The sequence below is a fragment of the Catharus ustulatus genome, chromosome 1, assembly GCF_009819885.2.
Source record: "Catharus ustulatus isolate bCatUst1 chromosome 1, bCatUst1.pri.v2, whole genome shotgun sequence".
Lineage (NCBI taxonomy): Eukaryota > Metazoa > Chordata > Aves > Passeriformes > Turdidae > Catharus > Catharus ustulatus.
Window position 1 is genome coordinate 52982227 of NC_046221.1, and position 13148 is coordinate 52995374.

The following is a 13148-nucleotide window of genomic DNA, read 5'->3' on the forward strand; positions in this document are numbered from 1 at the left end:
AATTATTTTCCTTGATCTAAGCACCAAAAGAATATCTACGCAACAATTGGATGCAGCTCAAACCCCATTTTAGTTAGCAAGACCACAAAAATTCAATTTTTAGTTGTCTTAGAGCTGCTCATTCCAACTACAGCAAGTAACCTAGTGCATTTTTCATGCTTAGACCAAATCACTGTGCCCAGTAACAATATTTTCCCTTTATTATTTCAAGAGATGAACCCAATTGACATTGAGTGTTCTTTCTTCCAAATAGAAAATGAAATAAGCAATATTTAATGAGGTACTTTGTCTCTCAGCTGGTTTACCTCTGTGGGTTTTTTGGTTGCAATATTTTTTTTGTTGGTTTGTATTTTCAGTTTTGTTTTGTTTGTGTTTTTATTTGTTTTTTTAATATAAGCACACATACAAAAGGCTAAATTATCCACACAGAAAAAAATACCCTATATATAATGTTAAGATTATAACTTTTGACAGAAAAGAAAGAAAGAGGGAACAAAATAAATCCATCTATTTCTCTTTCTTCCCCTTTCCCTCCCCCCTGCCCCCTTTCTCTTTAGCTCTATCCTGCCATGTAATTAGATATCTAAAATAAGGAACTTTTTGATCTAAAAAATCAATTCCTTTATACAAAAATATCACAGAATGAAGGATGAATTCAGTGTTTAGAAAAGTTAACTGAACCACACAATATGACCATAACAGAACTTGTAATGATTTCAGGAAAATGAAAGTCTTCTTCATCTCTAACTTGGATGACTCCAGGATTGTACTCATTATATTGCTAATAACTGGGCAGTGCAGCAGGGATCTGCATGATCTGTAGTAATGTTCAGAATATTCCAGTAGGACAGTACTGTTTTCCTGTAGCTCCTCCAGTCATCATCCTTATTTGCTCCATCTGAAGAGATGGAAAGCAAAACCTTCTTTTAAGAAGAGGCACAACTGCGTTAGTTAAGAAAATAAATATCACATTTTTGAACAACAATTTGGAACTAGTGTCTGTTCTCTGTCATGAAGAGAGTAATTAGAACTTTAATTACTAGAATTTTTCAATTAGCAGATGACTGTTTTACTTAAGCTGTGTTTTCTGCCCCTTCAGAGAACTTGCTACTTTGTGTTATGTGGTTCTGAGTTTCTGAGATCATTAACCCTCTGGACACAAATACAGCAGGTGCTCTGCCCGTGAGGTTGCTACAGGGCATTAATAGAAAGGGAGTAAAATGGAGAGCAGGAACCCTGGCAGGCTGCTCCTGCACATTGTACTGGCTTGTAGCATACTGCTTTTCATCTCCAGATCGTCATGCCCTTTACAAAGGCATCCTTTTCATCAGTTTGGAGACAACCAGTATAAGAGAAGGAAGATAAAAGGACTTTCCATTTAAGTAAGAAAAAAGGAAATAACAAAGACAGGTATGTAGACCTAATCTTCATCACTGCTAAAGACTGCATCTATGGGTCTCACTCCCTTCTGGAGGGTAATAGAGGATAAATGTAGATCATCAGTTTACTGTTTCTGAGGTTTTCCTCTGAGACTGACTTTCTCTGCAGATTTTTACTCTTTCAAAGAACACTTTAAAGTTGGATATATCTATTTAAAATACAGAATCTTCGAAGAGCAGTAAAAATAAAACTATTGGTATTTCTCTTTTTTCTTTCTTTCCTCTCACAAAACCAGCTAATATTTCAACTCCAAATAAGGATGTTAAAGTGTGGCAGAATTCCTGTCACCAATAGTTTTTACTTTTTTTGGAGGAAATAAAAACGAACTCTAACAATTTTCTCCCTTTTTACTGATAATTTTTTAATTAATTTTAATATTTTATTTATACATTTAGTGATACGGTCACTTTAAATCCATTGCCATGACAATTAAAGCTAAATGTTAGAGCTATTTTCAGAAATAGTTTTATTTTCTGGTAATCACTCACTTGTGTCATCATTGTAGCAAATGCATTTTCCCCTGCACTAAAACTATTGAGAACTGGGAGTGCTGAACTAAGAGTTAAGAGAGGTCAGTTCCCTTTTCACCAGGAGAAACTGGGTAGTTCTTTCGCTCTTAACAAAAATGGGACAATGATGATTTTTGACCCACACATGCACTGATAAGACAAAGAGACTCAGAGACCAAATGGCTCTGTTATGTGTTTTGAACGTACTTGTAGTTCCTCTGGACATACTAATCATTGCTGACAAAATAAAAAATGTTTTAAACTAAAGAATGATTATTATGCTTGACTTTGAACAAAACACTTAGAAATAATCACAGCTTGAATACTCAATTCCTGCAAGTGATAATGATTCTGACGGTATTTAAAGACTTTGCACATTAATAGGGTGGAGAAAGGCTCTGAAGTTTTTCCTCACCGAAGAAAATCCCCTCAGGAGAATAAAGATTCAATTCAGAGAGTGTCATATTCCTATTAATAGCCAAATGGGAGATGAATGAATCTGATCAAATAGTATAATTATTACCAGGAGATATTGATGAAATCTCAGCATAATTTTCTATTCCTAATTTCTTTTCCTATATATAACAGCCTGCAAAGTGCTTCAGGGTGCCTTTGGATGAAGGTAGCAGATATTAGTGTGAGATTTATCATTGTTTTGATTATGATCATCTACTTACACTTTATAAGCATCCAATTGTATGTAAAAAAGAAATGCAATATATATGTATCAGCAAATTACATATTCAAAGTAATGATAAGATTCTGTATCATTATTAATTTGTTTTTACAATGATTTAATACAACCAGACTACTGCTACTGAGTAATTTATTTTCTCTGATTTTGTTAGACATCCCTTAATTATCAGTCCAGCTATACAAAGCAAAACAAATAAAGAATGTACTACAGGTAGGTATGGACTCAGTTTTAAAAGATATGGCTTCATGACTTGAGGAACTGAAGTTATTTTGATAATACAAACAGAACACCTATTGGACTGAAAAAGTAGTGTTAAGCACATATAATTTAGTGATTAGCACTGGTTTGAGGAATGCAAACTCCAAAGTATGACAATTTCAAAGGTATACAAATTTCCACCTGTCACAAAACCCAGGTTTTTACTATGTAAGCACCTTTGTATAAATCCCTGCATTTCCATAATCTGTCTAAGGGAGGTAAAAAGCAGTTTAGTCCAGTTAGGAACAGAAAACCTGTAAAAACATTGTGAAGGGCACAGACATACCAAATACTGGTATTTTCTCTCATCCAAAAATATCTGGCAAGAATTTTATTTATATTAAAACTGCTAAGAAGAATGAATATTACAAACAATTTAATGAACAATGCAACTTTGGCAGCAAATGTAATAATTTGGAAGTGAGTTACTTGGAAATTACCAAAATCTAATTAACAGGATTAAAACCAGGGCCAGCAAAAAACTAGGATTAAAGCAAAACTAACTCTTGAAAGGTTTTGATAAAAAGCCATGCTTTTAGATTCACCCAAGGATATACCCAGGGTTCTACCCTTTGGAATTATAAACTGAAAACCATATACTCTAGGACAAAAGTTTTTATTTCCACTGGATTTTGCTGTTCTCAGGGATTCTTACATCTCTTTTGTCCCTTTTCCATGTGTCTCGTCACCTCAGATGCCCTTCCTTATATGATAAGTTGGAGCTAATGACTCACCCTTGATTTTTCTGACAAGGGATATTATGGAAAATTTCTCATTACTCTACAGGGTCATAAAAACTGACAGATGATCATAAATCAATTTAAGTTTTTTCAATACTGTGGTATTGGACAGGATAAGATTCTAGGAAACATGTGGTTCCTAAAAGCAAAATAAGGAGGAACTCTTACAGTTAAGACTGAAGGCAATTAAACTTCTCTAGCATGCATAAAATAATTTTTACTTTTGAGAGCACTCACCTCCTGAAAGTCTAAACAATTTGATGAAAGATCTTCTAATCCCAGTACCCAAATTACTAACATAAATCCATACTTTGACTTCTATTAGTAAGGATAAATTATACCAGACATGAGGCTGATGGTGCAGCATCCACAAAAAATCCTTCTTTAGGAATTACAAAAGATTGAATTGACTGCATTAAATTAATTTAATGGGGGATAGACTGAGAAATTGGTCAGAAATATGGCTTATTTTAAAAACTTATCAGGAAGGAGACTGAGAGAGTTGACACTGGTTCTATAGGTTCTGTTGCCTGAAAGGATTTCTTGACTTTTTTTTCAAATAAAAGTTTTTGAGAAACTTAATCACAGAGAAAGATGAATAATTGAGCAAGTAAATGGGGTTTTGCTTTCTTTTGAACAATATGAAACCACTTTCCAGTGAAAATCTGCCTTTTCTGAGCATTTGCTCATATTCTCCTTCCAAAAGACCAGTTGAGACAGAAAGTCTCTTCAAGCAGATCAGGTCTTCCTATAATCTTCATTTCTTTAGTGTTATTTTTAAGAAATAAAGGAAATTTATGGATTCTCTTCTTTTGAGGTCCAAAACTCTTTAGACTTGACTTTCAGTTTTTCTTATTTCTATACTGAGATACTTAAAGAACAAATCTAGGAATTCCATCATGCTGTAATTGATCTTTGCATCTGTCAACAATTTAATCAATGTTATGTAGGAATTTCAATTTTTTAAGTAAGTCAGGGAAGATATGTGGCATTTCCTTTAGAAGAAATGCTAATTTGGTACGTCCCTTTCAACTTGGGCAATTACAGAGGCAAGATTACTTGGGATTCACTGAAGCCAAGAAAAGAAACTGTGAATGTAGAGCTGAAAATGGATGATATGGGAATTTTTAAAGGAAAAATTGACATTGGAAAGGGCAATACCTTGCTTAAATAATTTTTTTCTGTTAGTTCAATTTTGTTTGGCATTTTAAAATCTTTATTATTATTCAATCTCAAAATATTTCAAAATTAGAAAATTATTTCAAAAAATAGTAGTTTATAAAAAATATCAAAAATATCCCACAATTAACAATGCCCCAAAGCTTTTCTAGTCATCCTAAAGTTTTAAATGCTTTGTTTTGTGACAGAAATGAGAAAACTCTTCTCTGGAAAGCTGTAATCAATTGAAGGCAATAAAATAATGCTCCATTCAGCTATTCAATATGCCCCAGAAAGTTAAATGCCTGTCTTCATACATTGCTTTGATAAAGAGAAACCATTTATTCCATGATCTTCTCACAGACGCTGAACTTTCCCATGGAACAGCAGCCTACTGTAGCTCTGAGGGAAGAAATAAATCATGAAGAACTCTACTATTTCCACCTGTTTTAAAAATTGCCTAATTTAAAACACCAAGAATTTTAATTACACTTTTGTATATCTGAATGCATTACAGTGTTGGTAATATTTTACTGTGTGGACATTAGAAGCAGTTATCTAATGAAATGTACATTTTTAATAACTGCACTACTGAATGTACTATTGTAAGGCCTATGCAGATAAATTATGAATTCTTTGCTGCATCTATTCTACTGACTATCCACAAGTCTTTGGATCACATCCTATCAAACTATCAGACCAAACATACTTCTGGCAGGATTTTTAGGGCACAATGATCTGTATTGGAAGAAATATTAAAAATCTCAGAGCAGCAGCTCAGAGGGTTCATTTCTTGGAGTTCTTGACAACTTTGACAGTTTTATTTTGTATGACTGAAAGAGCTAAATAAAAATAATAGACTATGGCATGACAAAATAACAGATGGCTATAATTAATGCTGACTTCAGCCCCTATATACTAGTTGAGTTCAATACAGTACTGAAGTGCATAACTTTGTGTTGAATTTGGTCCAGGAAACTGAAAGAAGTATGGTACTTACTACATGCAGAAAATGTCAGTAAAACCCAAATGCATAAGGATCTACCACTACTCCTACCCTTCCACTGGCATTTCCTGCAGTGTTCATCCTCACATGATATCTATGCATATACCTCATGCAAAGTTGAAACCAATCTATGGCGGGCACATTGGGAATACAAGGAAGCTGTGATTTAGCTCATGTCTTGAGTTGCCTGTATAGCTTTGACACCAAGTATTTTGGGAAAAGGTTTATGCTGATCACACCCTGGAAAAAAGTACTTAATTAGATAACCTTACAAAATCTCCATACGTATGATAAGAGTGACCAAAAGAGGGCAGTGAAGCAGGTGAGGGGTCTGAAGGCCAATGAAGAGCATCTGAAGGAGCTGGGGGTGTTCAGCCTGGAGAAGAGGTAGCTCAGGAGACCTTATCAGTCTCTACAACTACCTGAGAGGAGGCTGTAGAAAACTGGAGGTTGGCATCTCCTCCCAAGTAAAAAGGACAAGAGGAAATAGCCTCCAGTTACATCAAAAGAGATTTAGATTGGAAAAATTCACAGGTTTGAATGACAGAAAATTTAAGTTACTTGCTAGACATCACATAGAAAAAAGCATACCAGCACCTCTCTTCTAAACAATAATCTAAAAAATAAAATAAAATAACCAATAAAGAGACAAAATATAGGAGAAGAAGTAATTTCATGTATTATTAAAACTCCATGTTACTATTTGACTATTTATTTCTTTTCTTTAAAGGCTCCTATCAGACCTGTACTGATTTTGAAGAAAACTTATGTATTTGAATCTATTTTTCAAGGTCTCTCCATTCTACCTGACTTCAAAGTTTAATTGTACCAACCACATCATCTTATTTTCTGTACCTACAATCAGTTCACATTCTTTAAATACTGTATTTCAAGGTATTGCACATAGTCTCTGTCCCCTCAGAAGACCTCAGTTTCAGTCCTTAGAGGCAACTATCATATTGTATTGTAATTTTGTGTCCAGTCTTAGCCCCAGAAGATTGCTTCCCATTTTACTTTCATGAATGTTTGGAAGAAAGCAAATTCCCAGAAGTGATCCTTCTCTCAAAGTGGCACTTACCCTATCAGAACAGATGACCAGTTATTTAGCCTTTCTTGCACAGTACACAGCTTGTACATTTGTAGCTCTTTTCTCCTCACAAGGATTTCCTAACCTACTGCTGTTTGTAGCCGGAATCAGTGATCCCATAATTTTTTTTTCTGCTTATCTAATAAATAGAGAAGTTGTTTCTAACTGAAAAACAATTAGTGAAAGTAATATAAAAACAAATTCTGCATCAGGACTGTGATTTTTTGATGTTGTTATCATTTGTTAGATCTATGAAAGGTAGACCCTTTAAATCACCCAGACACCAGTGAGTAGATGGGGAGTAACCAGGTCTTAAAAACATGCCAAAATCAAATGGAAAAAGAAATTTGTAACAACCGCCACTAAACAAACACCCTAGCAAAATGAAACTTTAAGAGATTATCCACAAATTCTGCTATAAACATAATGAATGATGTTTCTGTGTCTACTGAGGGAGGAAAGTGGAGTCTATTATAATGAAAGCACTCTAGTTAGAATAAGAATTAAATATCCCACTACAAAATATTTTAAATATACACCCATTCATCAGAAATAATTATCCAAAACTGAATGCTCCAAGATATCCAAGCACATTTAAAGCAATGGTGCAGCATAGAGGTAATTAACAGATGTCTTTATTCATTATGTAAACACTTTGCTATCAAGCACAAGCAAAACTAGGATACTTTCCCTCTGCTAGTAAACATGCACATATATCTCTTAGAATTGATTTTATTTCAATTAGGTTCCTTTTTCAGTGATTTTCTTAAAAAGATGGATGACCTTGCTTTGAAGTGATATGCTAATTTATTTGTAGGTTAATTTCTTCCAGACCTTTTTGTGTTTTAGTGATACCATTACCTCTTGTCTGTGTGTGTGTATATCTCCACATACAATGGAGTAACAGGAGAAATGAGAAAGGATACTATGCAACGTACTTACTGAAGTTTAAAAAAAGAATTGTAATTCCTGCAATGTGTACAACTGTGTCAGCTCCAGAGGCAGCTTGGTTCTGTGAGACTGTATAGAGAGATTCTCTCACTGCATTTATTCAAAACATTATGAGAATACTGTGTGACAGAGATTAGGATTTGAGCCACAGGGAAGGCATGGTGTGCCACACTTTGTGCTAAATATTAGGCCAAATGCAGATGCTCTTGTTTAGAAAAATCTGTTTTGCTGCACTGACTGTAGAATGTCAAACATTTGTTTAGTGTTTTGTTGATGACACTTATACAGGATTAGTGACCTATTCATTAGTCAGATTGCTCTACTTTAGTGCTCTGGTGGTTTTCCATTATCCTTTCTATTAGCCTTTGAGCTCAACTTTCCTTACATTTCATATCACACTTGCAGATCTCACCATTCATTTCCTAACACAATTCCATCTGAGCTCAGCCTGTCTTTTACTAGCACCATACTTGACAAACTCCCCCAAGATCTTTTCTACCAAGTCTGCTGTGGCAGCCCTGACTGCATGGACTGAAATGGCTCTGGGCCACAGGTTTCTAACAACATGGTCATGAACAAAGGAAGTTAATGATGAAGTGAGTGAGATTCCCCCTCCCTCTTATCTCTAAGAATAGTGTTTTTCAGGACTCCAAGCAATTCTGGGTAGATTTTATGCTGACCCTGGAGCAACCAGGTTTTACTTCTCTGGTATTTCAGACTGTGACAGCTTTTATCAGCATTAGGCGAAGACTGAAATTAAAATATAATATAGGTAGAAAAGCCTAGGGCTCACAGTATTCACAGAAGATGCACTGAGAGCCTTGACAATGTTAAGGTGCATTTTAATAGCTAGGTATGATAATTTGCCAAATGTTGATGCATCTTTTCTTTTCTGACAGCTTAAATGTAGTTTACTGAAGATGCTTCTTGCCTTAAAACAAGCCTATGAGATAAACATTGCCTCATGGATGTGGGGATACCAAGAAGTCTATCACTTCTAACTATAGCAAAGACTATGCTCACAATGTGAGAAAGGTTGCAGTTACTGATGACAGATCTCTTCTACTGCAGGCAGCCACATCACATAGTCTTCTGCAGAATCTGAACATGTTTGTACTAGTTTAATCCAAGAGGGACATAATTATCTTTGCATTAGCTCCTGTGTGTTATGTTTTGGATTTGTGACCAAACCAGTACAACATAGGGATGGTTTTGTTATTGATCAGCAGTGCTTACAGGGTCAAGGTCTTTCCTGCTTCTCACATCATGTGGAGGAGGAAGGTGAGATATTTGGAGTGATGGCATTTGTCTTCCCAAGTTGTCTTTACATATGATGGAGCTGTGCTTTCCTTGGGATAGCTGAAGACCTGCTTGCCCATGGGAAGTGGTGAATGAATTCCTTACTTTGCTTTGCTCAAGAATGCAGCTTTTGCTTTACCTGATAAACTGTCTCTATCTCAAACCAAAAGATTTTGGACTTTTCCAAATCTCTCCTTCATCCCAATGAGGGGCTCTGAGCAAACAGCTGTGTGGAACTTATATACACAGCTTGCTTAGGAAGAATTTTTCTGTTCTTCCCCAATACTCTTAACTAAAAGCTATTCCAGAATGACATTCTACATTGAAAATATTACAAGGTGAACAGTACTTGCAGCATCCATTTATAAACCTTTTTTCCATGACTGATAAACCTTTTCCTGAATCTGTGTCTGCTTGCATAGCCTCCTCTAGCAGCTAGTTTCAGAAGTTCACTAGTGTAAAGTAGTACATTTCCCCCATCTGTTTAAATCAGGTCTCATTCCAGATAGCAGATTGGTACCAGCTTTTGTTGTCTTTGTGCTCTGCCCATGTGCACTGTGTAAGTGTTCTACTGCATGTGAACTTCCCTTCATTTCTTTCCCCTTGGCAAAAGACAAGTGGTTCCATGTGTATGTAACAATTACCCTGTTCCTTCTGAGCAAAGTATTCCAGTGCTCTTAAGGCCATAAACCAGAAATAGGGTTAGCAAGGAAATCATGTTCATATTATCTAACAAATCACTAAATCACGGAATGGTTGGGATGTGAAGGGGCTTCCAGACATCATCTAGTCCGACCTCTTTTATAGCCTTCCAGAAAGATATGAGTTAATAGTTTTAAAAAATCTTTTTCTTTAAAGAAACCCCCATGTTTACAAACAACAATGATCTGCTTTAAGATAACAGAGGAATCACTGACAACAAAGCAACAAAACCTGAGGGTTTGTTGATAGGTTTTTAAGCTGTATCAGTATGATTTATACTGAATTTATATGCTTTTTTGCAAGGTCATAAGTAATTTGCAAGCATTAATATATCAGAAATGGAAACAGTTATGACTCGTGAGGAGATAGATGCTATAAATTTTCAAAGTAAATCACTAGAAGGTTCTCAAGAAAGTTGAATAATTTACACAAGTTAAGCAAAGGCAGGTTGAGTTGCTAGGCTAAAAAACCAAATACACAATTTTCTTCATTGTACAAGTAAATTAAAGACGTATCTAGAGATATAATCATCAATATGTCCATTTCCTCCTACAAACCTGAACTATTACCATCACACATATTTGTCACCTATAAACAAGTGCTCCATATAAAAAATCTGTCAGTTAGAAAACAGAATCAGCATAAATACTGTATGTAGTAAAAGACAAAACTAGCACATGCATTCAAAAAACACACAACTTATTTAGCAACTGAAGCTGAACTACTACTGCGATAATGAAAGCAAAAAGAAAATAATGTTTTGACCATATATTGGTTCCTTATAATGTATATTTCATCATGTTTTGCAGATGGCAAGAGCAAAACTTGACATTGCGTCAGAGGAGAAACAGGCCCTGAATTTTACAAGGATCTGCAGCTTGTTCAGACTGCCTGCCTGTGGAAAGTGAGCTCACTCATAATCCACCACGAAAGTGTTGTATTTGTCTAGGAAGCAAAACCAGCTGCCAGAAAGAGAAGAAACTGTTTCCAGATACTATTATTTTTCCTTTTTACTGAGGTTAGGTTTTTTTTTTTTAATCACAATTTTTTTGCAACTTGTCCCAGTATTTCTTTCAAAACACTGAAAATCTCAGGCCTGTAATTTTACAAGGACTTTATTGCCAATCATAAGATTTTTGCACCATTTTGCAACTAAATGATGTCCTCAAATTTCAGAAAATGCACATAAATCAGAAAAAGCACACCACTTAACAAATCTTAGTAGAAAATAACTGGAAGATCCCAGTATTACCAAGCCTAAGCTCTGCAAGCTCTGACACTGGGCACTTCACTATTCAGCTTGGACAGCATATTGGATATGCTAGAGTTAAAAAATTATTCGTTACCCATTTCCTATAAATGAAAAAAGAAATAAAAATCTGAAGCATGTACTAGTAGTGTGCTGTAATTTTCAATGTCTTTACTTCAGACTTTTTCATCCTCTCTATAGCTAGAGTGATCTTCCACGGCAACAGGAAAGTTGATTCTTCAAAATATTGTTAGAAATACCTGTTTTATTCAGCAGCAGCTGGTTTAAATCAAATGTTCCAGTCTTTGAAAGGGTGTCTGTCATCCTTACATCACCACATCATGACAGTGATCAAACACTGGCGCAGGTTCTCCAGAGGGATCCTGGGATGACCATCCTTGGAGGCGTTCTGGGCTCAGACAGAGTCCTCACAGCCACTTTGATTCCACTATCCCCGAGCAGCAGGTCAGATTACAAGAGCTCAGGAGGCCACTTTCAGGCTGAATTACTCTGTGATCTGATGAGTATCTGTATGTTTAGAAGTGTATGGTGCAAGGAGTAAGCACCCTCAAAGAGTCTCCAAAATTATCTGTATTTAATAAGCTTTTGCTGCCGTACTCAATTTCCTCAATGATTATCTCAGTTCTTTATCTTAGAGTTAAGCAGGTCAATGCCTATCTTCATTGTAAACATAGTTTTGTGTTTCTCAGCTTTCAGAACAGATGACATTTTTCCCTGTTTTTCATTTACATTTGTTCTGCTTCCCAATAATCATATATAATTAAACAGTTAATAATTATAATAACAGTGATAATAATAAAGTAAGGTAATAATCAATATTTCTAAACTTTCTGTTCACATTTGTCATCTTCCATCTGTTCTCTGGAATTCAAGAGATTTCCATCAGTTGTTGTTATCCATGTTGTTGTCTTTTCAAGGACTATACCAGTTTTCTGTTCACCATGTCAGGGATTAATAATTAGTTTTTCTGGGTTTTGGGCTTTTTTATTGAATGAAATAGTAGCAAAACATAAAGTCAGTTTTAAGAGCATGATTTGTAAGTGTGCTGTGTAAATCAGGAGTTTTGTTTTGATTCCTGAGACTTATGAAATCCTGTAAACATTTCTAATTTTCTAAACATTTCTAAACAATTTCTAATACAATTTTGTTTCAGGAAAAAGTATCTTATATTTGACATAAGATACTTTAATTCATTCTATTTTCCAAAATGTTGTAACCGACCAGATGAACTCTTGAACCAGTAAATGTTATTATCCAGCAAATAACTGGTTTTAGACATGCAATTTCATGCCCAGTGATAGCATTTTAAACATTTCTTTCATGGAAATAATAGCTACAAATCAATTTGTGCTTTTACTTTGCCAAGAGAAAACTTTTGCATCATAGAGATAGGTTTTTATATATTTTAAAATACAGTAATTTCACGAATACAAGCCGCACCAATTTGACTAAGATTTTGCTCCTAAACCGGAAATGCGGCCAATATTCAGGAGCGGCTAATATGTGAATAATTTTCTGACATTTACAACCTCAGAAGTGCCAGCCAGAGTGCCGAGCCCCGAGCCGAGCTGCTGCAAAGTCCGCATTTTGCGATTGTTACAAATTGCTACTCTGTTGCACCGCGGGTGGAGCCTGGCTGCCTGCAGGCAGCACGGGGGGCGGGGAGAGAGGCAGGAGAGCTCCCTCCTTCCCTGCTCTACCACAGCCTGGGGGAGAGACAGGGGGGCCCCGCGCCGCCATTGCCGTGGCTCGGGGAGGAGAGGGGGGACCCAGGCCGCCACTGTTGTGGCTCGGGGAGGCGGCGGGGGACCCGGGCTGCCATTGCTGCGGCCCGGGGAGGAGGGGGGGGACCCGGGCCGCCATTGCCGCGGCTCTGGGAGGCGGCGGGGGGCTCCGATCCTGCCTGCCACCACAGGGCAGCGCCGGGCCGTGGTGACCGAACCCAGTGGCAGCGGTGACTGGCCCCCAGTGGCCCCGCCGAGCGGCAGCGCCGGGCTGGGCTACCTGGCCCCGTCAGCAGCCCCTAGCGGG

The 13148-nt window shown here is 36.5% G+C and overlaps 1 protein-coding gene across 1 annotated transcript in view; it reads right to left on the bottom strand.

Annotated features, from left to right (window-relative positions):
• CNTNAP2 (contactin associated protein 2) overlaps window positions 1-13148 on the bottom strand; it is a 1181910-nt gene that overhangs the window by 172848 nt on the left and 995914 nt on the right.